Raw genomic sequence first — 14,025 nt, 5'->3', positions numbered from 1 at the left:
GATCTGAGAATTGTGGCTCAAAGCCAGCCTATGCAGAAAAGTCCATGAAACTCTGATCTCAAATTAACTCCTCAAAAAGGCAGAAGTGGTGCTGTGGCTCAAGTGGTAGAGAGCTAGCCTTGAGCAAAAAAAAAAGCCTAGGGACAGTGCCCAGGCCCTGAGCTCAAGCCCCCAAAACAGAGAAGAAGAAAGAGGAGGAGGAGGAGGAGGAGGCGGAGAAGGAGGAGAAGGGGAAAAAAGACCATAGCCAGACATTTGTCATAGAGCATGTAAAGATGTATGTGTGTGGTGTGTGTGTACACATGTGCATATCAAGTTGTACGTACAGACTAACAGGGTAAATCTAACATACTTTCAACATCTGCCAACTAATATGGAATAGGTATCATTTACAACATCACTTCAAGTTTAACTATACAGACCCAAGTGTTCCTGGAAGTTTCCAGTTTTCACTACTAAATGTGATTCTGGCACTCATTACTACAGTGATGGAGGAAATGAACTTATTTCCCTCTCCAGTTTGTCGTTAGCCTTCTAGGACTTATGCTCATCAACTTTTATGGGCGCTTTGTCGTTAAAGGCCTTTATCCTTTAATTTTTCTGTTGCTGGCACAGGGGCAGCCTTCTGCTGGTTTTCATTGCTCTAGCAAGAGAATGTTATCTTGAACCACTGATCTTGAAGAGGTAGAATTTCTGCAGTCATTTCATTAAAGAAAGTCCTTACCTTCTCTCCATTTCAGCTCTTCAATTCTTGCTTCCTTGCAACTCTGGTCATAGAAAAATGTGTCACTGTGAACCACTTTTTCCCTGGACAGTTATTCTTTCTCCAATTAGGAAAGGGTTCTTTTGATAATCAAGTTTCCATTGCTAGTCTCAACTCTTCCCTTCCAACTGATATTTGAAGCTTGGAGTGGCAATAAAAATAACTACACATAGAAGGCTAATTGTGTTTCTTTCCCACCCAGACTCCTTGCCAACTAATCTTGGGTTTTGCCACTCTTTTTTTGAACATTAAAAAACAGAACAGAAGAAGAGGAGGAGGTAGCATCAGAGAACCAGTTCAGACTGAGCTTTAAAATAGAAGTGTTAAGGTGATTCCCTGAAGAAGAGGCTTCTTCTTCCAGGAGTTGGTCATCTGGAATTGTTTGGCTTCCCAGGTGTCTAGATGGCACTAACCATGTTCAAGGATTAATTTACCTTATACTTACTGCCTTTCAGGGTTCCAATGGAAAACATACTTAACATTACAAAAAATATTTACATTTACTCTAAATTAGAAATATTTTAACATTTTGTTCAGAACTCTTGTTGACCCAGCCACAAAAGGAATTTGAAAAAGAATACATTTTCTCATCTGTGTTAAGGATAGCACTGAAAAATTTCCAAATTAAGTTTAAACTGTGACCAAGGATGTGTTAATATTTGGAACTAAATCTGCATCTCCCTAAAGGTTTGTTTGTTGGTTGATTGGTTCCAGTACTGGGGTTTGAACTTAGGGTCCTGTGCCTTTCCTTAGCTTTTTTGCTTAAGGGTGACACTCTACCAATTGAACCATGACTCCATCTCTATCTTTTTGGTGGTTCATTGAATTTAAGAGACTCCCAGATTTGTCTATGTGGGCTTTGAACTATAATCTTCAGGTCATCCCAGACTCCTGAATAACTGGTATTACAGGTGAGAGCTAATGAAAATATCTCAATAATTTAACACCTGTTAAATTGTTTTCATCCACAAAAAGGTATCTGTGAAAATTGTTGTTTAATATTTTGAAATATCTTTTCTTTTTCACCTTGAATTTGTACCATTTCACTTTTTCACATAGATTTAGCCTAATAAAATGCATTTTTATTCTCAAGAACGCTTTATTAGTCACACATCTGTGCAAAAAAATAGGCCTTCAAACTGTGCTTATGACTGCAGTTTGAAGAAGGCTTGGAGGTAGGTTAGTTTGAGAACACTATAATTCCGCTGGGAAATTACTCAACAGCTTGGTTGAACAATATGCTTGATGCTATAGAAGCACCTATATTATAGGTGTTTCTACTAGTTTACCCCAGAAACAAGCACCCTGAGTTCAAGCCCCAGGGCTGGAAAAAAAAAAAAAAGCCTGGAATACACTTTCAAGAGTCCCAGAGGGGGGCCGGGAGTTTGGCCTAGTGGTTAAAGTGCTTGCCTAGCATGCATGAAGACCCGGGTTCGATTTCTTGGTACCACATACATAGAAAAAAGCCGGAAGTGGTGCTGAGGCTCAAGTGGTAGAGCTCTAGCCTTGAGAAAGTCCAAGGACAGTGCTCAGGCCCTGAGCTCAAGCCCAGGACTGGCAAAAAAAAAAAAAAAAAGAGTCCCAGAGGTACTGCAATAGAATAAATGAGCCAGATTTAAGAAAGCATTGATTTCCCCATGTATTTGTCTTTATTTATTTCTAAGACATTTTCTAAGACATAAAGTAAGACTTTTTAGTATGGGAGAGGTGCCCAAACAAATTAAGGAGAAATAGTGTTACTGTGGATCAAATCAGGATACAGGTTATAAATGGTAAAGGAAAGCAAAAGTGAGTGGCAAGGCCAACTACCAGTGCTTAGGCAAAGTGGAAGAAGGGAAAAAGAGACATTTGCTTCACAATGAGCCTTCAGTTATAAGAACCTAACCCTTGAGTCAAGGGCACTTTTGTTGCTACTTTTGGTTGTATTTTCAGAGGGTTTGAGTTATATGAATGAGAAGTAATATAGATGTGCCAAGTATTTTACTAAGGCCTGGAACAGGAATCTTCCATTTTCTCTGAGCCAAAGGGGGATCAAGCAGGAAGAGGAAGAAAATGTGCTTCTGAGAAGACTTTGTGCTAAAAAATTGAGGCCCTATTTCTAGCAACTTGGAATCGTTAAAATCAGTACCCAAGCTAGGCACTGGTGGTTCACGCCTGTAATCCTAGCTACACAGGAGACTGAGATTCTTGGATTGCAGTTCAAAGCTTGTCTGGGCAGAAAAATCCATGCCACTCTTGTCTCCAATTAACCACCAGAAAACTGAATGTGGAGCTGTGGCTCAAAGTGGTAGAACACTAGCCTGGACCAAAAGAGATCAAGGACGATGCCCAGGCCCTGAGTTCAAGCCCCATGACTGCTCCCCTACCCCCGCCATATCAGTACCCGATTTAGCCTGGCACAGAAAATACTCTATAAATACCATGTTAATAATTAGGACACATCTAGGACTCTCCTATCAAAGGATCACTATAACTCAAAAGCTATGTATATCTGGTCATATAGGATGAAACTAAACAAAATGCACTCAAGGACGTGGAAACAAGAGGTTTATCTTTGTGATTGTTATTCTTAAGGTACTATGTGTAGTTATTTCTTTTTTCCCCTTATGGTTAATCTCATGTGGTTACTGTATCTGACTTTGTTACCTGGTATATATGTTTATTTGTTTATTTGAAATAGGGAAGGGAAAGGGGGAAAGCAAGATGATTGGGAAGGGGTAGGCTGAGGGAAGGGGGGACAAAAGCATGGGAAAGGGTATCCATATTCAAGAAGTAATGCACCCACTAACTAACAACTGGAACTGGAACTCCTCCATACATTACCTAGACAATAAAAAAGAACTTGTATTCACTGTCATGACCCTTGTATTTGTTGATGCTGTTGTTTCTTTTTTCCTGAGAAAGCTGAAAAAAAATAATTCTGTAGTGAAAAACCATTGAAATACGAAAGCACTTCAGCTCCTAAAGACAAGAGAGCTGAACACACGTTCCCAGAATTCCCTAGTCTTACATGGTTAGGTATCATCCCAAAACTGAGTCAGCTTGGCAAGAAGTGCAGACACATCCACCAAACCTTAAACTGCTTTGCACAGTGGGGGGAGATAAAGGGCCCTCAAAGCCAAGTGAATTTTAACAAGACAAATTCTTCAAAGCTAAGACACATTTCAACACATCTCCAGATTTTATGCACAGATCATTACTTTGTTTACTTCTATATTACTCATCTAGATGTTTGATTTCTTTCACAGTATTATACACTATTTTCTTTTTCCTTGCTGGTCTCCTCAGCCAGGATCTGGCTTTACGTACCGGGATCTGGCCTAGGCTAATAAATGCTGTTAAATTGATTAGCTGTACGTGATTCAATTGCTGTGCAAAGCAAGTCATTTTCAGAGATAATTTAGGATAACCCTGAAAAATGTAGCCTCCTCAGTTCCTCCCAAAGTGCATGTCCTGTAGTAGAATTTCTCCTTAGGGCCATGTGCATTCTACTGATGTCTGAACAACTTCCCATCTTGTTACAATCAGCAAAGAGATGGATTTATGAGTTGATGATTGTGTATAATGGGAACAATAGAAAAGAATTAAAGAAAAAGACTTCTAAGATATGCCAAACCATTGTTACCTGTGCTGATGATATCCATTTCTGGCCACCACAATACTGGTCCATTCATTTTACAGATGAAGAAAGCAAGTTCAGAAAAGGGTGAGAAATTTAATCAGGGATCCAACTGGAAATGCATCCCTTTTTCAAGCATAGCAGCGACTGCATGTCTGCTAGTGTTTGCTGACATCTGGTTCCAGTGTGCAGGGCCTACCCCAGACCCAGTGTCCTCGTGCCTTCCCTCAGGGTTCCATGCCGCAGACCAATTTACCATCCAAATTGAAGGCTGTTTCCTTCTGAGCATATTGCATCCATTCTTAGAAAAGGTACCTGGATAGTACTCCACATAGAAAAGGGACTTTCTGAAGGGAAAGAAGGAGGAAACGGAGGGATATAGTGAATATACATGACGTTTCTCCTTTCCTTGCTTTATTTGCATGTAGTATGCAAGCATGCAGTAAAAGATGATTCCTTTGAGAAAGAACAATCAATGCATCACCTGAGACATAACGAAGCTTGTGGTGACCACCATTTCTTCTCTTCTTCCCTTTGCTAAAGTTGTCAGAGAGGGAAGGAGAGAGGGAGGGAGAGACAGACAGACAGACAGACAGACAGAGAGCGCAAAGACTCAGAAGAGGAAATAACACTTGGTTATGCTTTCACATCAGTTGTACAGCCTGGCCTTTCAAAAACTATAGTTATCAAAACATTATGATATTATAATACTACAGTGCTTTAAATAGGCATCTACAGAGCACCATGGAGAGAGCCCACGGACTAAGTGAAGAGACTCCTGCAGTGAATCTGTATATTTGATGCAGAGTTTCTCTTTTTTCACATGTAACCAGCCATGATAATTACAGCTCTCACTCCTGCACCCACACTCACAGTAATAAAAAATGATTTTTCAATCAGAGACTCTAGATTTGAAAGGGCATGTCATGTTCCTATCACAGAAAAAAATCACTGGATAATCTCACAACATAAACATGAAAAAGTAGATCTTAAAATAAGTTAGAGGAGAGGAAAACACTTTACATAAAAAGAATCAACAATCAAAATGGTATTAATTTTTATAACAATAGTAGAACATATAGGTCAATAGACCATTCCTGATGTTCAAAAAATAACAAAGGGAACTTTTTTTAGGCTTAGATTTTTCTATCTAGTTAGAGGATTACCCAAATGTAAAGAAAGTTAAATATATATATACTAGTTCTCTAAATCCTTCAGTGTTTTATCTTTCATGCATTCCTTTTTTAGAAAGTAATATTGAAAAACAAACAAAAAAGGAAAGTAATATTGGGGGCGGGAAACAAGAAACAGAAATCATTCATCTTTGTAACAGGCTCTTTTCTAAGGACTGTGGTTTTTTCTGTTTGCTTTTCCTTTTGCATTTATGAAGTTATAGTATTTAGAATTGGAAGGGACAGGAGATTGGATTAAGACAGTTAACTGAGCGCAGATGCCTAAAGATGACAGAAAAGAGATACATGTTTTGAATAATAAACCCATAATATAACTAGAAAACAGGAAGAGGTATTCTTGGTGAAACAGGGAGAAAAAAAAAGAAAAGAAATTCTTCATTAGAAGAAGCAAACTAGATTGGGTCAACAGCACAAGCTCTCTTTCCAAAAACTCAAAGGGATATCTATGAAAGGAAGAATTCCACAATGCTCTGAGCTTCCAGCCCTAAGCTGGGAGATGGCATTTATGAGCCAGAATGCAGCCCCAAGACAAACCTGGGGCTGTACAGATTCCAAGCTGTGTCTGGAGCATCAAATAAGACCAGCTGTGTTCCCTGCTTGCCAAAGAGAGGTGCCTGCTCTCAAAGAGAGGCATTGAATGTGAGTTTCGGAAAGATGCCTTAGAAATATGAAGAAGCAATAGAGAACCTCCGTACACAGAAAACTATGTGCACAGTCTACTGACGTTTAGTAGCTCTCACCCCAGCCTTGAGAATGCTAGGAAGCTGAGAAAGCAATTATAGTCAGGCTACCAGCAGACTCCTGCAAGAATAAGGAGCTCATAGCCAAGAATAGCTAATCATTTGAAGAAAGACTCCTATCTTGATGGTACCAAACTCAATAGCAGGTTTTTTTTGTTCTGAGGACTCTAGATTATTATCCTAGAGAGAGACACGGATATTATATCCTTGAAACTGAACAGGGTGTTTTTCCCCCTAAGAATTAGAAAATATGATGGTCAGAGCAAGAATAGGTGATGTAGACTATTTCCCTTTGCACCAAATTCCTGACTGCCTGCGTAGATAAGGAGCTATCTTGTAGTCTAGTCCATTTCTGGGGAAGTCAATTTTGAAAATTTAATAGCTTTTTCATATTGAATCTTGTCTTCTTGCTCTGAAACCCCTTGGTCCTAGATGAACTCGGGAACTAAGCAAAACTTTCTCTTCTACAAAGAAGCTTTTCAAATATTTGCAAACCCTTGGGATTTCTTGGTCTTTTAGTCTTCTTGTCTCCAAGCTAAGCATACCATTCCTCCAACTGCTTCTCCATGAGCTCTTGTTACACTATTCCCAATATTGAAGAGACTACTTCTAGGAGGCTGGAGTTGCACTAGTTCAGATGTTTGGTCTGATTTTTCCATACTGGTATTATTCCTTCCTCAGGTTACTCAACTACTATGAACAGCATCTAAACTGACATAAGTGCATTGCTTTCCTTGAAGAACTCCAGGAAATGAGTAAGCCTGTCTGCTTCTCTAATGTTAAATAGGAGGTTCATCTACTTAGTAAATATTTATTCACTACAAACTATGCTCCAGAGACTTTTCCAGGTACTAGGGGAAGGGGGAAGGGGGAAGCAGGACGGTCAAGAAGTCTGAAGTAGGCTTCCCTGAGGAAGTTTATAGCTTAGGGAACTTAAGATGCATAAATTGCCTCCAGTGGTTCTGCGTGGTACTTCCTGACAGTGGAATAGGGTAGTAAAGCTTTGGGGTCAATAGATAGCATGTAATCTAAAGGCAGAAGTACTTCCTATAATGCCTCAGAAGTCTGGGGACCAAATTTTGTACTGTCGTCTTCCTCCTCCTCCACCTCCTCTTCCTCCACCTCCTCTTCCTCCTCCTCCTCTTCCTCCTCCTCCTCCTCCTCCTCCTCCTTCTTCTTCTTCTTCTTCTTCTTCTTCTTCTTCTTCTTCTTCTTCTTCTTTTTCTCCTCCTCCTCCTCCTCCTCCTCCTCCTCCTCCTTCTTCTTCTTCTTCTTCTTCTTCTTCTTCTTCTTCTGCTTCTGCTTCTGCTTCTTCTTCTTCTCCTTCTTCTTCTTCTGTTCCTACTCTTCTTCTCCTTCTCCCTCTGAAACCCTCTGGTAGCCATTGCACCATCTTTGCAACAGCCTTCTCTGCTACTCCTCCTTCTTTTTTCTTCATCTCAGATGGAAGAAGAGCCCAGAAGTCTGGCAGACTCATTTCTTTGTATAAGTCCCCCTGGAAATTGAATGGATGTTTATACATCCATGTTCGTAGAAGTTCTGTTCACCATTGCCAAGAGGTGGAAACAACCCAAGTGTCCATTGATAAATGAATGAACAAACAAAATGTGGTCATGTATACAATGGAATATTGTTCTGTCTTAGAAAGGGAGGGAATCGGGCCACACACTACAACAGGAATGAATCTTGAAGACATTATGCTGAACAAGTCACAACAGACCAGTATAGCATGATTCCACTTCCACATTGCTTTCAGAGACAAAAAGTAGAATGGCAGATGATTGCTTGGGATGAGGGGGTGGCGGGGGGAAGTGGGGATTAGTGTTCACTGAGTTCAGAGTTTCATTTGAGGAGGTTGAAAATTTTCTATGCATGAGTGGTGACTATAGTGAATGGACTTAATGCCATAGAACTGTAAATGTAAAAGCTAGAAAATGATAAGCTTTCTGTCCTGCATATCTATGAGAATAAGAATAAAGAATCATCCCATTCTTGAACTTTAGATGTCACAGAATTCAATTCCTCACCACCTTTACTTTCTCTGACCCACAGCCTCCCCCTTTCTTTCCAGTTCTGTGTTGAATTAAAACCATTCTTGACACAAGACTTTTTCGTGGCTGCTAGGACAAAGAGCTGGTCCATACCAACAAACAAGTAGGAGAAGTCCTTCAGAGTAAGGCTCACGGTCCCCTGAGCTACTTGTCTTCCCATGGACCTTTGGGGAACAGAGGTCTCCCAAAGCTCTTGTTTGGCTGCCATCAAACTGGACTTGATATGAAAAACCTTCATCCCCAGCTCTTCCATGTTCACATACTGAAGACTGAAGGAATCTTCCTCCTGAGTTTTTCCATGCTCAGGAGATAATCTTACACTCTGGGTGGGCAGTAGCAGCCATTGGTGTTAGAGTTTTCAAATTACTGAGCCAAAGACTTAAATAGCCTGAAGTAACCATTTCATGCAGTCCATTTTATTAATTTATTCTGGCAAGGGCTGTTTCATTTCAATTATTCATGAGGCTTTACGGTCCACTAGAGACTATCCACAACCCATTCAATAAGAGGTAAAGCTTGTAGCAACCCAAGAACTTGACCTACTTCTAAACAGTTAAATCCTTTATACAAGGAAAGTGAGAATTGTGCCAGAATTGGGGCTTGAACTTGTACTTTCAAGGGACTTTTTAATTCACAACTGGAACTCCACCACTTGAGCCACACCTCCAGTTCTGGTATTTTGCTGATTGCCTAGAGATAGATTTTGTATTGGGGCTGGCTCTGATAGAAACTTCAGATCTCAGCCTCTCTTGAGTAGCTAGGATTATAGGAAGGAGCCACCAGTGATTAATTTGAAAATAACTTTTTTTTTCAATGTGTATATACCAAGCCTGGGTATATTCACTGTTCCTGAGCTTTTGTGCTACCACTTGAATCACAGCTCCACTGCTGGCTTTTAGGGACTTCCCTGCCTGACCTGGATTCAGACTGAAATACCCAGACTTCAGCCTCTTGAGTAGCTAGGATTGCAGGTGTTTGCCACCAGTGTCTGGTTGGAAGGTAAATTTTTTGAAGAGAGAAGCAATACTCATTCAGTAAATACTTATTGATAGAATATCCACCTGTTATTTAATAATAATAAGGCTATAATAATAAATAGTTCTATGATTGCTGAAATAAAATCTGACTAGTTACAAGTTCTCAAATATTTTGTATAAAGACTAGAACACTTGTCTTTTTCTTAATTGTATTTACTTAGAACCATTCAGAATGGAGCAGCGCGCGCCAGTCCCGCGGATCTGTCTCTTGCTTCAACAGTGTTTGGACGGAACAGACCCGGGGGCTCCTCTTTCCTGCCAGCGACTACCTTCAGGTCTCCTCTCCACTCACCACCTCCGACCCTTATCTTCTCGCCCGCCTCCTGCCTTGGGTTCTGCCCGCTCAGATCCCCATCTCTGTGACTTCTTGGAGAACCACTTCCTGGATGAAGAGGTGAAGCTTATCAAGAAGATGGGCGACCATCTAACTAACCTCCCAGGCTGGCTGCTCCTCAGGCTGGGCTGGGCGAGTATTTCTTCGAACGTCTCACCCTCAAGCACGACTAAAAGATCCCAGAGTCCAGCAGCCTTTGAGGGCCATTTCTGCATCGCCTGACATCAGGGTTTTCACCTGAGCTTCTCCCTCTAGCCACTGGGCAACTTCCTAACTAAACACCCTGTAGCCCTTTCCAAGCCATGGATCAAATGAAATAAAGCTTTTTGCAGCAAAAAAAAAAAAAAAAGAATCATTCAGAATGTCAACAAAGTAGCTGATTTTTTTTTTTTGCAATTACAGAGTGGTATTTGGTTAACAGAACAATTATTTTGTATAAGCTGCATCAGACAACTGAAGATGTAAGACTACCATCTCTGTAACTAATTTGTGCTGTGCACCAACAAGAACTTGCTTTAAATTTCCATGCCAATTTACAACCCCCATACTGTACCAGGCAATGTTAGTGGTTTTTGAAAAGACCACCAGGACAGGGTGATCTAAAGACACATTCGGTAGTGTAGAACACCAGAATCTTAAAACAATTTCCTCTTGGGAATTCACAAGGCACCTACTGGCATGATTTACATTATGGCCTAAATTATGTCTCCCCCGCTGCCCCAAAATCATATGTTGAAAGTATTAAGCACCTCTCCTCCAGTACTTAAGAATGTGACTATGTTTGGAGATGGGTTATTTAAAGCAGATATTAAGTGTTTTAGTCTATTGGGAGTGCTATAACAAAGTGCAATAGCCTGGGTAGCTTATAAACAAGAAAATTTTATTTCTCATAGTTATGGTGATTGGAAAGTCTCAGAACAAGATGCCAGTAGAGTCAGAATCTCAGGAAGACACACGGGATCATCTGTGGTTCCTTCTTTCTATGCCTTTATACAACATAAGTATTTGTATAAGGGCTTTAATGACTGCCTTCATGATGCCATTACTCCTGTATTAGTCTATTGTAATGAAATCACCAAAGTTGTATAATCTTATAAAGAAATAAGGGTTTTTTCAGCTCCTCATTCTGGAGGTTTCAAGGCATGCTGAGTAGGCTCTGGTGAGAACCTCAAGGCAGATGAAACCACAATGGTGACAGCACACAGAATGGGGAGATGTCGCCTGGCCAAATAGGAAGCTAAGGAAGGAGAAAGAGGGATTTTCTTTTCTTTTCTTATTTTAAAGAACTCTCTCATGAGAAGCAACTTGAGGACGTGTCAGAACTACTATAATCCTTCCTAAGGCACTGCCGGCAATGACCTAAGCTCCTCCCCTAACCGGACTTCAAGGCTCACTTCCTCACATCGCCACCCTAAAGATCAAGACTCTACTACATGAACCTTTGGGGAATACACTCTAATCATATCCAGACCATGGTGCCTCCTAGAAATACCATACGCATATCCCATCACATCCTAGCCTCTTTCCTTACAGTGAATACTCATTTGGGGGGTAATAGTTCAAGACAGAAAAAAATTATCCAAGATGCTGAGTCTGGAGTGCTTGGATTCAGGAGAGAATGGAAGCAATCCACAGCTCAGAAGTGTACTTCTGAGCAACACAGCAACACAGTGTACTTTAGGGAAGAAAACAAATATGGTGCAGAGGGGGTGGGGTGTGCCATGCCACAGCTCAGCAAGCTGTTTGACCTACTAAAAAGGCATATTTGTTATTCCTCACATTTCCTTCCTGTATGGGAAGGCTCCCAGGAGCGGACATTGCTACATTCATGCCAACAGCCAGCATCTATTTACCACTGCACTTCACTCAAAGTATACAGTCACTAAATAAGGACCTCACCTAGCTTCTGTATGTATGTTACATAATCAGGGAAGGTCTCACACTCTAACCCTCAAAGAAAGATGTCATCTCCAGCAGTTAGTAAATAGAGCTCATTAGTGCCACAGTGTTGCTCTCCTATAAGCTGGCCTTGGCTCTCTCCCTGCCCCATACCCCTGACTCACTGAAGCCAGAGCCATGAGGCATGGACCAGGCCAAGATTCCTTTTTGCCTCTTCAGGGAGCATTACAGCCTCAAGGTTGAATGAATTCCTTGGCTTAAACATCTTTCTGGTCCTATGGGCTCTAACTGTTGGTCAAATTCCTTGCCAGGGCTGTCGATAGTTTTCCAAGAATTAACCCTAATTTCCTATGCCCTGTGCCTGTGTGTCTCCTAACTCTGCTCCATTTCTGGTTTGCCTATGTTTATTCTACCTGATTTATTGTTTCTGCTGTGGCCCTAGATAACATTATCCGATTCTTACATGCTCACCTGAACCAGCCACAAAAGTTGTCTGAATCAGGGATTATGGGCCTGTCAGTTGTCACTTGGCCTAATACCAACCTCTCTACACCCACTAAAAAGTCTCCAGCTAAACCAACTCTTTGCACAATTCACCTTTTTACTAGCTAGGATCTAATTAACATGTGCATACTTCTCCCTTCTTCTTATCTTGTAGATGGAATCTGTGCTCTACTCAATGGCCAAATGACTTTAATATTTACTAAAAGCTGGGTAAAAGATATGTGCTGGGGCTCAGAGTTCTGAGCTCAAGTAAGCCTCCTGTCTCAGCCTCCTGAGCAACTGGAAATACAAATATGCACTATTGCTCTCCCAACATCCACTCAATCATGTTATTTGGCTCCTAAAGTGTATACTCATATTAGCTGGGGTCATCTTAAACCCCATTTCCTTCTTCTTACTCTGCTTTATCACATACATGCTGCAGAACTTACAATTCTGAGATGTCTTTGATGGTGTTCTCGTTTATTTCAGTACTTTCTTTTTTCACTTCATTTTTTTAATTTGTCTTTAAGTAGTCACATAAAAGGAGTTCAAAAATGCAGGCACTATGTTGAAAATGAACTATATAACTCGTGGGTAGGAGTAAGAGGGGAAACCTGGGAGAGAGTAAAGAATGAGGTGACATTGTTCAAAAAGTAATGTCCTCATTATCTGACTTAGGTAACTGTAATCCCTCTGTATATCCCCTTTATGATAACAATTTCTAAACATTTAGAAAACAATTTCAAACAAATCCGTTTATAAGGGCGATGCATCTTAATGTCATCTCCTATATTTCTTATCCCACTCTTTCTGTCTGTTCAAAGCCAGAGAGTCTTGTGTGTTCAGAGCAGCTGCCGCCCCGGGCTGTGTGAGAAGGGCACAGATTCTTCCCTCCTGTGCCCTGCCCTAAAGAATACTAATCTTGTTGATAAATTGAGGGAGAGATGGGGACACAGCCTCAGAGACAATGCCAGACCCGAACTCTGCTAACACATCTGCAAAAACATCAGTCCCTTCAATAGAAAACATTCCTTTTCTCTTCCAAATTTTTACTTCCTTTGGCTTCATCTTCTCTTTGGCTATTCCAATTGCATCCTTTTCAGGACCCATACAAGGCAGATAAAAATAAGAAACAAACAAACAAGAACCCAGAATCAAAGTCTCTGCTGTTTTGTTCAGTTCAGATTAGCTGAAAAACCAAAACAAAAGCACCTGCCTTTCTGGTTTTGTTCCTCACCCGGCCCTGCCCCCCCCAACATGAAATACACCATTTTCCCAAGACATTCTTGTATTATGTCATCATTCACCAATCAGAGAGTCCAGTGGGGTGATATTTAATTCATGTCTGTCAATCACAACACAAAGAAAAGGCCTTCAGATGGCCATAAGAGAATCCCTTGCTGCCTAAACAGAGTTTGCCTGGATCTCTGGTCCCCAATTGTCTCTTCATCTCTAGAAAGCCCTTCCTTGTACCATTTCTAAGTAACTGACTTTCCAAGCAGCAAAGCAGAGGATGACACAAGCCGAGTCTCTCTGCAGCATATTCAGGACAGAAGATTAGGGCTTTTCTGTTTGAGCTCCTCACTCACAGATCAGTGTGTCCTTGGCATCAGATTTCTGCATCAAATCCAAATATTTGAATTTTCGAGTCAACTGCTTTGAGCTGGCCCTCCCTCTTTGTAGTTGTGTATGAGTTCCATGATTTTTAAACGCACAGATCAGCAAAAACGATGTTGTTGAGATAAGAATCTGGGATATAAAAATTTAAAAAGCTGTGCTTTCACGCCTGGCATGGATGTTTGGAAGCTGAAGGGATATGAATAATAAATAAATGAAATTAACCACTTCCGTGGCAATTGTCAGTAACACAAACACAGGATTCTACGGCAGCAGCTGGACAACA

This window comes from Megascapheus bottae, chromosome 26 (genome assembly GCF_031878675.1).
Source record: "Megascapheus bottae isolate mThoBot1 chromosome 26, mThoBot2.hap1, whole genome shotgun sequence".
Classification (NCBI taxonomy): Eukaryota; Metazoa; Chordata; class Mammalia; order Rodentia; family Geomyidae; genus Megascapheus; species Megascapheus bottae.
This window is presented reverse-complemented; position numbering follows the sequence as displayed.